The sequence below is a fragment of the Arachis ipaensis genome, chromosome B2 (genome assembly GCF_059453495.1).
Source record: "Arachis ipaensis isolate K30076 ecotype BB chromosome B2, ASM5945349v1, whole genome shotgun sequence".
Classification (NCBI taxonomy): Eukaryota; Viridiplantae; Streptophyta; class Magnoliopsida; order Fabales; family Fabaceae; genus Arachis; species Arachis ipaensis.
The window spans coordinates 29,146,409-29,161,794 of record NC_142437.1 but is presented as its reverse complement, the minus strand read 5'-3'; the positions used below and the strand labels follow the sequence as shown (position 1 = coordinate 29,161,794).

The window sequence follows — 15,386 nt, the reverse complement described above, 5'->3', positions numbered from 1 at the left end:
ACAATATCAAATCAATAACAAAATTTCCAAACAATATCAAATCAATAACAAATAAATTTAGAACTGTATCATAATTCAGGCAAATCAAATTCATGAAAAATAAGTTATCTAAAAAAAACCTCAGGAGGGCAGTTCCATAACTGTTTTGCTAGAAAAGGGGAGTTGAGGGAAGGGCGAAAGCGAGTCGGCTGCTTGAGGGTGAGAACGAAGGTTGGGGACTGGGGGGCACTAGTGAGTAAAGCCCGCCTTCTTGGTGTTATCATCGTTCTGCTTCTTCGTCGCCATTGAAGCTCAAGCTCTGAACTCTGAATGGGGATGATTGATTTTGAGTCTGAGCAAGCCGTGAGACAGCTACTATCATTTGAGCCGCAAACACAATATCACCAAAACAAAAGGAGTAGTCTGGGTGCTCTACAAGTTCCCAGACGCTCACAATTTTTTCCGTTTTTTCTCCAGCAAAATTATCTTCATTGGAATTGGAAACAGCTTTCCATTGTAGAGAGTTGAGTTGATTTCTTCTTTCAATTTCAGATAGAAATGGGATCGGGGTGAATTGAGTTTCTGCACAATGATAATAATATAATTTTACTTATTCATGTTTATAAAAATTATATGTTTATCCCTCTTATAAAAATATTTAATTACAAAATTACCCTACTTTAGTTAAGATATTAACTCTTATTGAGTTAAATTAACTCAAACTAAAACTAAGCATCTAATTAAAACATGCCATGTCACGAGGGGTAATTTACATGTTGAAATAGAGGGGGTTGGGTAGAACTCACCTAAAATTTATTGTTATTCTGTGAAAGTTTATCAAAATGTCACATCTAAAATATATTGTAAAATTTTTTTAAAATTTCCCTTATAAAATACCTACAAATATATATAAATTTTGTAGTGATGCATGTCATATTTTTTGTTTTAAGATATTTATATAAAATTAAATTTTATTTAGTTTATTTAAATAATTTTTATTAAATATAAATTAACTTAATTAAATTTGATTAATAAAACTATTTGAATAGGTTTGAAAGAAAACGCAGCGATCATGATATGCATAATGTTCTAGCTAGAGATAGACATCACCGCATCTGTATATGTTCGTACCACGTAACAATATAATTAGTTATTAATTATTTCAATCCAAAATCAAGTTATGCCCCATGACTGGAGTATGGAGAAATTAAATGATATATCCATCCTATGATGATGATGAGGAGTGGTAATTTCTGACTTTTCAAACACTCAAATTTTTCATTAGGACTGTAGACAAGTCGGTATGAATTGGATTTTAATAAAAATTAACTAAATAACAATGCATCAAAATAAAGTATAACTTGATCCGACGAAAATCAACGCTGTTTTAGGGTTTGGAAATGGAATTTTTTATTTAAATTAATAAATTATAATATTTACAAAAATATGTAAAATATAGAATAATTTTTTATATACACTAAAGTACACATTTTGAATATTGAATCCTAAATCAAATAAAACAAATATTTCAGATACTCAGTTATTAGGATATGACGTAATAAAAATATTACAGATTTTGAGTGCATCGAAATAAATATGAACAACAAATTTAATAGATAGAATTAATAGTCAAAATCGTCTTGAAAGACAAAATTAATCGAAATTGTTCCCAAAAAATATATGACTTGGTCACGTTAGTCCTTCCGTCAGTTGGATGATGACGTATCACATTAAGTGCCACTTGGCATGATAATGTGGTGGGTTAATGTCAAGTGTCACAAGATGATTGACTGACGTGTCAGATCAGTGACACCTGGCACGCCACGTGTCTGCCACGTGTCACTTGACATGTAAAAAAGTTATTTATAATCAAAATAGTCCTTAAAAAGTTCAGACGTAAGTCATTTTCATTCCTAAAATTTTAAAAATTAATCACATTAGTCCTTATATAATTTTTTTTTATTTTTTCTTGATAATATTAAATTTGAAATATTTTTTGATACTACTAATTTTAATAGAAATATAATTGACAAACAAAAAATTAGTAATTGTATCTTTCTTTTTAAAAATTTTTTCAATAAAATTATCTCTCTCCTTTAATTTTTCTCAAAATCTCTCTTATTCTTTTTTAATCTAAAATATTTTTCTTACATTATTACATTATTACATTTTGTTAGAATATATATATATATATATATATATATATATATATATATATATATATATATATATATATACTCAAAATTGAAATGTATATATTTGTTAACCTAAACAAAGTTATATATTCAAAATCAAAATTTATGTATGTTAACATAATTAAAGTTATACCACCATTTTTTTTACTACATCTTTTTTTTCCATTACAGTATTACTTACATATAGGATGTAATGGTAATGATATTAAAAGAAAAATTATATAATCTATCTCAAACATATGAAACACACAAAAATTTATTATGATCTTTGCATGTAGTACACTTAAGAAGCAATTCGTTTAGCATAATAATAATAATAATAATAATAATAATAATAATAATAATAATAATAATAATAATAATAATAATAATAATAATAATAATAATAATAATAATTAAGCAACAAATTTTTAATATTTTGTAAAGTTTGAAATTGAAGCAAAATTTGTGGATCTTCTTGAATTTTGACTTTATCACTACCATTACATCGTATATGTAAGTAATACCGTAATGGAAAAAAAGATGTAGTAAAAAAAATAGTGGTATAACTTTGTTTAGGTTAACATACATAAATTTTGATTTTGAGCATATAACTTTGTTTAGGTTAACAAATACATACATTTTAATTTTGAGTATATATATATATTCCAGCAAAATGTAATAATGTAAGAAAAATGTTTTAGAATAGAAAAGAATAAGAGAGATTTTGAGAAGAATTAAAGGAGAGAGATAATTTTGTTGAAAAAAATTTTAAAAAGAAAAGATACAATTACTAATTTTTTTGTTTGTCAATTACATTTCTATTAAAATTAGTAGTATCAAAAAATATTTTAAATTTAATATTATCAAGAAAAAATAAAAAAATTATATAAGAACTAATTTGATTAATTTTTAAAATTTTAGGGATGAAAATGACTTACGTCTGAACTTTCAAAGAAAATTTTGATTATAAATAACTTTTTTACATGTCAAGTGACACGTGGTGTGCCACGTACCAGGTGTCACTGATCTGACATGTCAATTAATAATCTTGTGACATGTGGCATTAACCCACCACGTCATCATCCAACTGATAGAAGGACTAACGTGACCAAATCGTGTATTTTTCGGGAACGATTTCGATTAATATTGTCTTTCGATGACCAAAATGAAAATCGGGGTATCTTTCAGGAATGTTTTTGACTATTAACTCTTAATAGATAATATCCAAAATATATTCATAATGGAAATAGATACTCCGTATTCAATGACAGAACTTAAAACAAAATTTTGAAAGAGCTAAAAATTTAATAATAATATTTATATCAAAATAAAATTTATAAATATAATTATTTTTTAAGTTTGTTATTAATAAGATAATAAATAAATAATTTTACAAATAAAAAATATAAAATAATTTATAATAGTACTCTTCGAAATTTTAGTGACTTAAAATCTTCAGTAATTGAATCAAAATTAAATTTTTTAGTAATTTCTTTACAATGTAAATAACCAAACTATCAACAAAAAAGTCGTCCTCCATCTTGTTTTTTAACCTTATCTTCATTATTTTCGTTACTGAAAATGAACGCTCTGTAGTAGCTGTATAAACTAGAAGAGTTAATATTAGACGAATCAATCTATCAATTAAGTAATACATTTTTTACTTTTTTTTTTGTTTCTATTAAACATCTACACAGTTCATGAATAGTTGACAAACTTTTCATTTCTGAATGCTGATGAGTATCAAGAATAAAATGTTGAAGCTGAAAAGGTAAATTAATTTTCTCTTGTTCAGTAAAGTCTTCGGGATAGTAGCTGTCAACAAGAGTAGAAATCTTAACAATGTCAAAATTTTTGTAAGTATCCTTAGGTATGAGAGTAGAGCTTAGACTTAGTAGATCCATTCTTTGATCATTAAATTTGCTATTTAACTCTTGTAATTGTTTATCAATTGTGACTAAAAATATCTCCACTCTAAAATAATGCTCAGCTATAATATGGTCTTTTTGGTGATGCGAGCGTCCTTGCCTTGCAACATAAGAAGCAGCTAAATTAGGAATTAGAATATCATGTTGCTCACAAAATAATTTCACATTTTTTAATAATTTCTTGTATCTGTCATCTCTCATGTTTTGAATAAGTATTTTTGTAGAATGAACTAGTTGCATAGCATTAACTATATCTTGAGACTGCTTTTGTAAAGTTTGACAAGAACATTAGTTATTCTCATAATATCTTTCATCAAATGCAAGATCAATACAAACTCAAATTAGGTCAGGGTATTGTAAGCACTATCTGCATTACCACGCTGAGAATAAGTTGATCCATCAACAATAATCTTTTGTAAAACAGTTAACATTGCATCATATATATTTATTAAACTACAAACAGAAGAGAAATGAGAACTCCATCGAGTTTCACCTGTTCGTTTCAAAGTATTAATTTGATTTGCCCCTTTGCCAGTTTCAAGTTCATCAATCTCTAATAAATGAAAAATTTCATCTGTTTTGGCAGCATGTAACTTATCACTATGCTTAGTAGAAGAACAAATAATATTGACGATGAAAGTTAAGTTAAAATAAAAATTTGATGTACATGAATACCTTCTCTAGATGCAGCAATTAATGTAAGTTGTAATCGATGAGCAAAACAGTGGATATAGTAAGCATAAGGGCAATCTTTTAAGAATAATGCTTGTAACCCATTCCATTTCCCTCTCATGTTGCTGACGCTTTCCTATCCTTGACTACGAATATTAGAGACATTAAGACCATATCGAAAAAAATGTCGCGTAATTCTTGTTTCAGAGTTAATGATGTAGTATCTTTAACATGTACAAGATTAAGAAAATGCTCTTAAATAAAATCATATATATCAAAAAATTTCAAAATAAGTGTCATTTGTTCTTGGTATGTGAAATTGTTACTTTGAGGTTGTAAAATTTGTTGTTCGTTCTCTCCCTGGAAATGGCGCCAATAACTGGTGCACCATACCATGGTCCAAACATAACTTCACAACTTCGCACAACTAACCAGCAAGTGCACTGGGTCGTCCAAGTAATAAACCCTTACGTGAGTAAGGGTCGATCCCACGGAGATTGTTGGTATGAAGCAAGCTATGGTCACCTTGTAAATCTCAGTCAGGCGGATATCAAATGGTTATGGAATTTTCGAATAATAATAATAAATAAACAGAAAATAAAGATAGAAATACTTATGTAATTCATTGGTGAGAATTTCAGATAAGCGTATAGAGATGCTTGCGTTCCTCTGAATCTCTGCTTTCCGGCTGTCTTCATCCAATCAGTCTTACTCCTTTCCATGGCAAACTTTATGTAAGGGCATCACCGTCGTCAATGGCTACATCCCATCCTCTCTGTGAAAATGGTCTGATGCGCTGTCACTGCATGGCTAATCATCTGGAGGTTCTCGATCATGCTGGAATAGGATTTACTATCCTTTTGCGTCTGTCACTACACCCAGCACTCGCGAGTTTGAAGTTCGTCACAGTCATTCAATCCTTGAATCATACTCGAAATACCACAGACAAGGTTTAGACTTTCCAGATTCTCATGAATGCCGCCATCAATCTAGCTTATACCACGAAGATTCTGATTAAGAGATCCAAGAGATAATCATCCAATCTAAGGTGGAACGGAAGTGGTTGTCAGGCACGCGTTCGTATGGGAATGATGATGATTGTCACGTTCATCACATTCATATTGAAATGCGAATGAATATCTTAGAAGTGGAATAAGTTGAATTGAATAGAGAAACAGTAGTACTTTGCATTAATTCGTGAGGAACAGCAGAGCTCCACACCTTAATCTATGGTGTGTAGAAACTCTACCGTTTTAAATACATAAGTGATAAGGTCCAGGCATGGCCGAATGGCCAGCCCCCAAACGTGATCAATAGATCAAAAGATAATCCAAAGATCATAAAATGATCCGAAGATCCGAATACAATAGTAAAAAGTCATATTTATACTAAACTAGTTACTAGGGTTTACAGGAGTAAGTAATTGATGCATAAATCCACTTCCGGGGCCCACTTGGTGTGTGCTTGGGATGAGCTTGAATGTTACACGTGCAGAGGCTCTTTCTGGAGTTGAACGCCAGGTTGTAACGTGTTTCTGGCGTTCAACTCTGGTTCGTGACGTGTTTCTGGCGTTTAACTCTAGACTACAGCATAGAACTGGCGTTCAACGCCCTTTTGCATTGTCTAAACTCGGCCAAAGTATGGACTATTATATATTGCTGGAAAGCCCTGGATGTCTACTTTCCAAAGCAATTGAAAGCGCGCCATTTTGAGTTTTGTAGCTCCAGAAAATCCACTTTGAGTGTAGGGAGGTCAGAATCCAACAGCATCAGCAGTCCTTCTTCAACCTCTGAATCTGATTTTTGCTCAAGTCCCTCAATTTCAGCCAGAAAATACCTGAAATCACAGAAAAATACACAAACTCATTGTAAAGTCCAAAAATGTGAATTTAACATAAAAACTAATGAAAACATCCTAAAAGTAACTAGATCCTACTAAAAACATACTAAAAACAATACCAAAAAGCGTATAAATTATCCGCTCATCATAACACCAAACTTAAATTGTTGCTTGTCCCGAAGCAACTAAAAATCAAATAGGATAAAAAGAAGAGAATATACTATAAATTCTAAACTATCAATGAAACATAGCTCCAATAAGATGAGCGGGACTTGTAGCTTTTTGCCTCTTGAATAGTTTTGGCATCTCACTTTATCCATTGAGGTTCAGAATGATTGGCATCTATAGGAACTCAGAGTTCAGATAGTGTTATTGATTCTTCTAGTTCAGTATGTTGATTTTTGAACACAGCTACTTTATGAGTCTTGGCCGTGGCCCTAAGCACTTTGTTTTCCAGTATTACCACCAGATACATAAATGCCACAGACACATAACTGGGTGAACCTTTTCAGATTGTGACTCAGCTTTGCTAAAGTCCCCAATTAGAGGTGTCCAGGATTCTTAAGCACACTCTTCTTTTGCTTTGGACCTTGACTTTAACCGCTCAGTCTCAAGTTTTCACTTGACACCTTTACGCCACAAGCACATGGTTAGGGACAGCTTGGTTTAGCCGCTTAGGCCAGAATTTTATTCCTTTAAGCCCTCCTATCCACTGATACTCAAAGCCTTGGGATCCTTTTTATTTACCCTTGCCTTTTGGTTTTAAGGGTCATTGGCTTTTTTGCTCTTGCCTTTTGGTTTTAAGAGCTTTTGGCTTTTTTTGCTTGCTTTTTCTTTTTTTATTTTTTTTTTTGCCATTTTTTTCTGCAAGCTTTGTATTCACTGCTTTTTCTTACTTCAAGAATCACTTTTATGATTTTTCAGATTATCAAATAACATGTCTTCTTGTCATCATTCTTTCAAGAGCTAACATATTTAACATTCTTAAACAACAACTTCAAAAGACATATGCACTGTTCAAGCATTTATTCAGAAAACAAAAAGTATTGTCACCACATCAATATAATTAAACTAAGTTCAAGGATAAATTCAAAACTCATGTACTTCTTGTTCTTTTGAATTAAAACATTTTTCATTTAAGAGAGGTGATGGATTCATAGGACATTCATAACTTTAAGACAAAGTTACTAAATACTAATGATCATGTAATAAGACACAAACATGGATAAGCACTTAACAGAAAGAAAATGAAAAACAGAGAATTTAAGAACAAGGAATGAGTCCACCTTAGTGATGGTGGCGTTTTCTTCTTGAGGAACCAATGATGTCCTTGAGCTCTTCTATGTCTCTTCCTTGTCTTTGTTGCTCCTCCCTCATTGCTTTTTGATCTTCTCTAATTTCATGAAGGATGATGGAGTGCTCTTGATGTTCCACCCTTAGTTGCTCCCAATAATTGTGTGGAGGAAAATGTATCCCCTGAGGTATCTTAGGGATCTCTTGATTTGCAGTCAAATGTTCTACCACTGAGTTATAGACCCTTGATGGAAGCTTTTGTCTTCCCTTTCCTCTTTCTAGAGGTTTCTCTGGCCTTAGGTGCCATCAATGGTAATGGAAAAACAAAAAGCTTATGCTTTTACCACACCAAACTTAGAATGTTGCTCGCCCTCGAGCAAAAGAAGAAAGAATAGAAGAAGAAGAAGAAGAGATGGAGGTGAGTTGATGTTTTGAATTTGAGTGGGTGGGTGTAGGTGGGTTGTATGATGGTTTTAGGGGAGTAATGGATGTGAGTGGTGAATGGAAAACAGAAGGGATGACTGTGAATGGAGAGAGAGATGGTGATATAGGATTATGAGGAGGTAAGGTGGGGATCCTATGGGGTCCACAGATCCTGAGATGATCCTGTGAGGTTCACAGATCTTGAGGTGTCAAGGATTTACATCCCTGCACCAATTAGGCATGTAAAATGCCTTTGCATGCAATTCTGGCATTTAAACGCCGAATTGATGCTTGTTCTGGGCGTTCAGCGCCCAGATGCTTGTTTCTGGCGTTCAGCGCCAGCTCTTCCTCAGTGTGCATTTCTGGCGTCTGAACGCCAGGGTGCTGCTTGTTTCTGGCGTTCAACGCTAGATCCATGCTCTGTTCTGGCGTTGAACGCCAGCCAGATGCTCCTTACTGGCGTTTAAGCGCCAGTAAGATCCTCCTCCAGGGTGTGATTTTTCTTCTGCTGTTTTTGATTCCGTTTTCAATTTTTATATTTATTTTGTGACTCCACATGATCATGAACCTAATAAAACATGAAATAAAAATAAAAATAAATTAAAATTAGATAAATAAAAATTGGGTTGCCTCCCAACAAGCGCTTCTTTAATGTCAATAGCTTGACAGTGGGCTCTCATGGAGCCTCACAGATGTTCAGAGCATTGTTGAGACTTCCCAACACCAAACTTAGAGTTTGACTGTGGGGGCTCTGGTTGACTCTGTTTTGAGAGGAGCTTACTGTGCCTCTTTTCCATGTTTATAGAAGGATGACCTTGAGTTTTAAATACAAGGGAGTCCTCATTCAATTGAAGGACTAGTTCACCTCTGTCTACATCAATCACAGCTCTTGCTGTGGCTAGGAAGGGTCTTCCAAGAATGATGGATTCATCCTCATCCTTTCCAGTATCCAGGATTATGAAATCAGCAGGGATGTAAAGGCCTTCAATCTTTACTAACACGTCCTCTACTAGTCCATAAGCCTCTTTTCTTGAGTTGTCTGCCATCTCTAATGAGATTCTGGCAGCTTGCACCTCAAAGATTCCCAGTTTCTCAATTATAGAGAGGGGCATGAGGTTTATTCCTGACCCAAGGTCACATAGAGCCTTATCAAAGGTCATGGTGCCTATGGTACAAGGTATTAGGAACTTTCCAGGATCCTGTTTCTTCTGAGGCAATCTCAGTTGATCCAATGCATTTAGTTCATTGGTGAACAGGGAAGGTTCATCTCCCCAAGTCTCATTACCAAATAAATTGGCATTCAGCTTCATGATTGCACCAAGGAACTTGGCAACTTGCTCTTCAGTAACATCCTCATTCTCTTCAGAAGAAGAATACTCATCAGAGCTCATGAAAAGCGTAAGGAGGTTTAATGGAATCTCTATGGTCTCTAGATGAGTCTCAGATTCCTTTGGTTCCTCAGAGGGGAACTCCTTATTGATCACTGGACGTCCCAGGAGGTCTTCCTCACTGGGATTCACGTCCTCAACCTCCCTTACAGGTTCGGCCATGGTAATTAATTCAATGGCCTTGCACTCTCCTTTTGGATTCTCTTCTGTATTGCTTGGGAGAGTACTAGGAGGGGTTTCAGTGATTCTTTTACTCAGCTGGCCCACTTGTGCTTCCAAATTTCTAATGGAGGACCTTGTTTCATTAATGAAACTCACAGTGGCCTTAGATAGATCAGAGACTAAGTTTGCTAAATTAGAGGTATTTTGTTCAGAGTTCTCTATCTGTTGCTGAGTGGATGATGGAAAAGGCTTGCTATTGCTAAACCTGTTTCTTCCACCATTATTAAAGCCTTGTTGAGGCTTTTGTTGATCCTTCCATGAGAGATTTGGGTGATTTCTCCATGAGGGATTATAGGTGTTTCCATATGGTTCACCCATGTAATTCACCTCTGCTATTGCAGGGTTCTCAGGATCATAAGCTTCTTCTTCAGAAGATGCCTCTTAAGTACTGTTTGATGCAGCTTGCATTCCATTCAGACTCTGAGAAATCATATTGACTTGCTGAGTCAATATTTTGTTCTGAGCCAATATGGCATTCAGAATATCAATTTCAAGAACTCCCTTCTTCTGAGGTGTCCCATTACTCACAGGATTCCTCTCAGAAGTGTACATAAACTGGTTGTTAGCAACCATGTCAATGAGTTCTTGAGCTTCTGCAGGCGTTTTCTTTAGGTGAATGGATCCACCTGCAGAAGTATCCAATGACATCTTAGCTAATTCAGACAGACCATCATAGAATATATCCAGGATGGTCCATTCTGAAAGCATGTCAGAAGGACATTTTTTGGTCAGTTGCTTATATCTCTCCCAAGCTTCATAGAGGGATTCACCTTCCTTCTGTCTGAAGGTTTGAACATCCACTCTAAGCTTACTCAGCTTTTGAGGAGAAAAGAACTTGGCTAAGAAAGCCGTGATCAGCTTATCCCAAGAGTTCAGGCTATCTTTCGGTTGAGAGTCTAACCACACTCTAGCTCTGTCTCTTACAGCAAACGGGAAAAAGCATGAGCTTGTAGACTTCAGGATCAACTCCATTAGTCTTAACAGTATCACAGACCTGCAAGAATTCAGTTAAGAACTGAAAAGGATCTTCAGATGGAAGTCCATGAAACTTGCAGTTTTGTTGCATTAGAGAAACTAATTGAGGCTTCAGCTCAAAATTGTTTGCTCCAATGGTAGGGATGGAGATGCTTCTTCCATGTAAATTGGAATTAGGTGCAGTAAAGTCACCAAGCATCCTCCTTGCATTATTATTATTTTTGGCTGCCATCTCCTCTTCCTGTTCGAAAATTTCTGTAAGGTTATCTCTGGATTGTTGTATTTTAGCTTCTCTTAATTTCCTCTTCAGAGTCCTTTCAGGTTCAGGGTCTGCTTCAACAAGAATGTTCTTGTCCTTGCTCCTGCTCACATGAAAAAGAGGGAACAGAAAAATAATAATAATAGGGATCCTTTTTACCCAAGTATAGAGGTTCCCCTGTGTGAGTAGAAGAAGAAAAGAATGTAATGTAAAGAAGGAAAGAAGAGAAAATTCGATCACAGATGGCAGAGGGGGTTCGAATTTGAGTGAGATGAAGTGTTAGTAGATGAATAAATAAATAGAAGGAGATAAAAGAGAAAGAGGATTTTCGAAAATAAAATTTTGAAAAGGGGTTAGTGATTTTCGAAAATTAGAAAAAATTAAAATTAAAATTAAAATTTGAAACAATTAATTAATTAAAAAGAATTTTTGAAAAAGAGGGAGGTATTTTCAAAAATTAGAGAGAGATAGTTAGTTAGGTAGTATTGAAAGAGATAAGAAACAAACAAAAAGTTAGTTAGTTAGTTGAAACAAATTTAAAAATCAATTTTGAAAAGATAAGAAGATAAGAAGTTAGAAAAGATATTTGAAAAATCAAATTTTTGAAAAAGATATGATATGAAGAGATATGATTAAAAAGATATGATTTTGAAAAGATATGATTCAAATTAGTTTTGAAAAAGATTTGATTTTTAAAATCACAATTAATGACTTGACCCACAAGAAATCACAAGATATGATTCTAGAACTTAAAGTTTGAATCTTTCTTAACAAGTAAGTAACAAACTTGAAATTTTTGAATCAAAACATTAATTGTTGATGATATTTTCGAAAATATGATGTAAAATTAAGAAAAAGATTTTTGAAAAATATTTTTGAAATTTTCGAAAATAAATAAGAAAAATGAAAAAGATTTAATTTTTGAAAAAGATTTTGAAAAAGATAAGATTTCCAAATTGAAAATTTGATTTGACTCATAAGAAACAATTGAATTTTTAAAAAGTTTTGAAAAAGTTAACTCAAATTTTCGAAAATTTATGAGTGAAAAAGGGAAAGATATTTTTTTGATTTTTGAATTTTTAATGATGAAAGAGAAAAACATGAAAATGATGCAATGCATGAAAATTTTGGATCTAAACATGTGATGAATGCAAGAACACTATGCATGTCAAGATGAACACCAAGAACACTTTGAATGTCAAGATGAACACCAAGAACATATTTTTGAAAAATTTTCAAGAAAAAAGAAAACATGCAAGACACCAAACTTAGAAATTTTTCATGTATAGACACTATGAATGCAAAAATGCATATGAAAAACAAGAAAAGACACAAAACAAGAAAATATGAAGATCAAACAAAAAGACTGGCCAAGAACAACTTGAAGATCATGAAGAACACTATGAATGCATGAATTTTCGAAAAAATGCATAAATTTTTTAGAAAAAACATGCAATTGACACCAAACTTAAAATTTGACACAAGACTCAAACAAACAACATAAAATATTTTTTTTTATTTTTATGATTTTATGAATTTTTTTTGATTTTTCGAAAATTAATGTGAAAAAGAAAAAAAAGATTCCAAAATTTTTAATATGAATTCCAGGAATCTTGTACTCTTAGTCTAAAGCTCAAATATGAGGGTTAGACATGGCTTAATAGCCAGCCAAGCTTTAGAAGATACAAATCAGTCATACAACAGCAGGTGGATTAGGAACAGCTAGCTTGCTCTTGTGATGATGGTTTGGAAACCTCAGTCGAAAAGAATTTAGACCTGGCTTTACAGCCAGCCAGGCTTCAACATGCTTCATGAAACACTAGAATTCATTCTTAAAAATTCTGAACTAATTTTCGAAAACAAAGGGAAAAATTTTGAAAGATTTTTGAAAAATTTTTGAAAACTTTTTGAAAATAAAATAAGAAGAAAATTACCCAATCTGAGCAACACGATGAACCGTCAGTTGTCCAAATTCGAACAATCCCCGGCAACGGCGCTAAAAACTTGGTATGCGAAATTGTTACTCTGAGGTTGTAAAATTTGTTGTTCGTTCTCTCCCTGGAAATGGCGCCAATAACTGGTGTACCATACCATGGTCCAAACATAACTTCACAACTTCGCACAACTAACCAGCAAGTACACTGGGTCGTCCAAGTAATAAAACCTTACGTGAGTAAGGGTCGATCCCACGGAGATTGTTGGTATGAAGCAAGCTATGGTCACCTTGTAAATCTCAGTCAGGCGGATATCAAATGGTTATGGAGTTTTCGAATAATAATAATAAATAAACAGAAAATAAAGATAGAAATACTTATGTAATTCATTGATGAGAATTTCAGATAAGCGTATAGAGATGCTTGCGTTCCTCTGAATCTCTGCTTTCCCGCTGTCTTCATCCAATCAGTCTTACTCCTTTCCATGGCAAACTTTATGTAAGGGCATCACCGTCGTCAATGGCTACATCCCATCCTCTCTATGAAAATGGTCCGATGCACTGTCACTGCATGGCTAATCATCTGGAGGTTCTCGATCATGCTGGAATAGGATTTACTATCCTTTTGCGTCTGTCACTACGCCCAGCACTCGCGAGTTTGAAGTTCGTCACAGTCATTCAATCCCTGAATCCTACTTGGAATACCACAGACAAGGTTTAGACTTTCCAAATTCTCATGAATGCCGCCATCAATCTAGCTTATACCACGAAGATTTTGATTAAGAGATCCAAGAGATAATCATCCAATCTAAGGTGGAACGGAAGTGGTTGTCAGGCACGCGTTCGTATGGGAATGATGATGATTGTCACGTTCATCACATTCATATTGAAATGCGAATGAATATCTTAGAAGCGGAATAAGTTGAATTGAATAGAGAAACAGTAGTACTTTGCATTAATTCGTGAGGAACAGCAGAGCTCCACACCTTAATCTATGGTGTGTAGAAACTCTACTGTTGAAAATACATAAGTGATAAGGTCCAAGCCTGGCCGAATGGCCAGCCCCCAAACGTGATCAATAGATCAAAAGATCATAAGATGATCCGAATACAATAGTAAAAAGTCCTATTTATACTAAACTAGTTACTAGGGTTTACAGGAGTAAGTAATTGATGCATAAATCTACTTCCGGGCCCACCTGGTGTGTGCTTGGGCTGAGCTTGAATGTTACACGTGTAGAGACTCTTTCTGGAGTTGAACGCCAGGTTGTAACGTGTTTCTGGCGTTCAACTCTGGTTCGTGACATGTTTCTGGCGTTTAACTCCAGACTGCACCGTAGAACTGGCGTTCAACGCCCTTTTGAATCATCTAAACTCGGCCAAAGTATGGACTATTATATATTTCTGGAAAGCCCTGGATGTCTACTTTCCAACGCAATTAAAAGCGCGCCATTTTGAGTTCTGTAGCTCCAGAAAATTCACTTTGAGTGCAGGGAGATCAGAATCCAACAGCATCAGCAGTCCTTCTTCAACCTCTGAATCTGATTTTTGCTCAAGTCCCTCAATTTCAGCCAGAAAATACCTGAAATCACAGAAAAATACACAAACTCATAGTAAAGTCCAGAAATATGAATTTAACATAAAAACTAATGAAAACATCCCTAAAAGTAACTAGATCCTACTAAAAACATACTAAAAACAATGCCAGAAAGCATATAAATTATCCGCTCATCAGTTCTTTTTTGAATTCATCACGAATTTCATTTACTACAATACAAAATTTTAAATCTCCAATATTCTCATAAATATGCTTTCTAACATTGTTTGAGAGAATATGCAAAATTTCTTTTTGAATTTGATGTGAAGTATATTTAGCAATATAAGAAGTATTTTCTAACACAGGTTTTGCAACTTTATCATTGTAATATGCTGAGTTTTATTATTTCAAGAAAATTATCTCATTTTTTTATTTTGGAGTCGCATGCATGGACGACGCGTACGCGTGACTGGTGCAACATACAAATGACGTGCACGCGTGAATGACGCATACGCGTGACAAAGCGTCACGTGCTGCAGATATCATAATTCACTGGGGGGCAATTTCTGGGCTGCTTTGGACCCAGTTTCAGGCCCAAAAATACTTATTAGAGGCTGCAGAGTGGAGCTGGTAGGGGGAATCATTTATTCACACATTCATACACATTAGTTAGGTTTGAGATGTAGTTTTCTAGAGAGAGGCTCTATCCTCTCTCTAGGTTTTAGGGTTTAGTTTTATTCTTTTCAAATTCAGATTTCTACC

The 15,386-nt window shown here is 34.0% G+C and overlaps 1 non-coding gene across 1 annotated transcript; it reads left to right on the top strand.

Moving 5' to 3' along the window:
• The first annotated feature begins 10,623 nt into the window (after positions 1-10,623).
• Positions 10,624-10,731, top strand: LOC148573441 (small nucleolar RNA R71). The gene has a single exon (XR_015906894.1). It is a non-coding gene; the product is annotated as a small nucleolar RNA R71 (small nucleolar RNA).
• Positions 10,732-15,386: the final 4,655 nt, after the last annotated feature.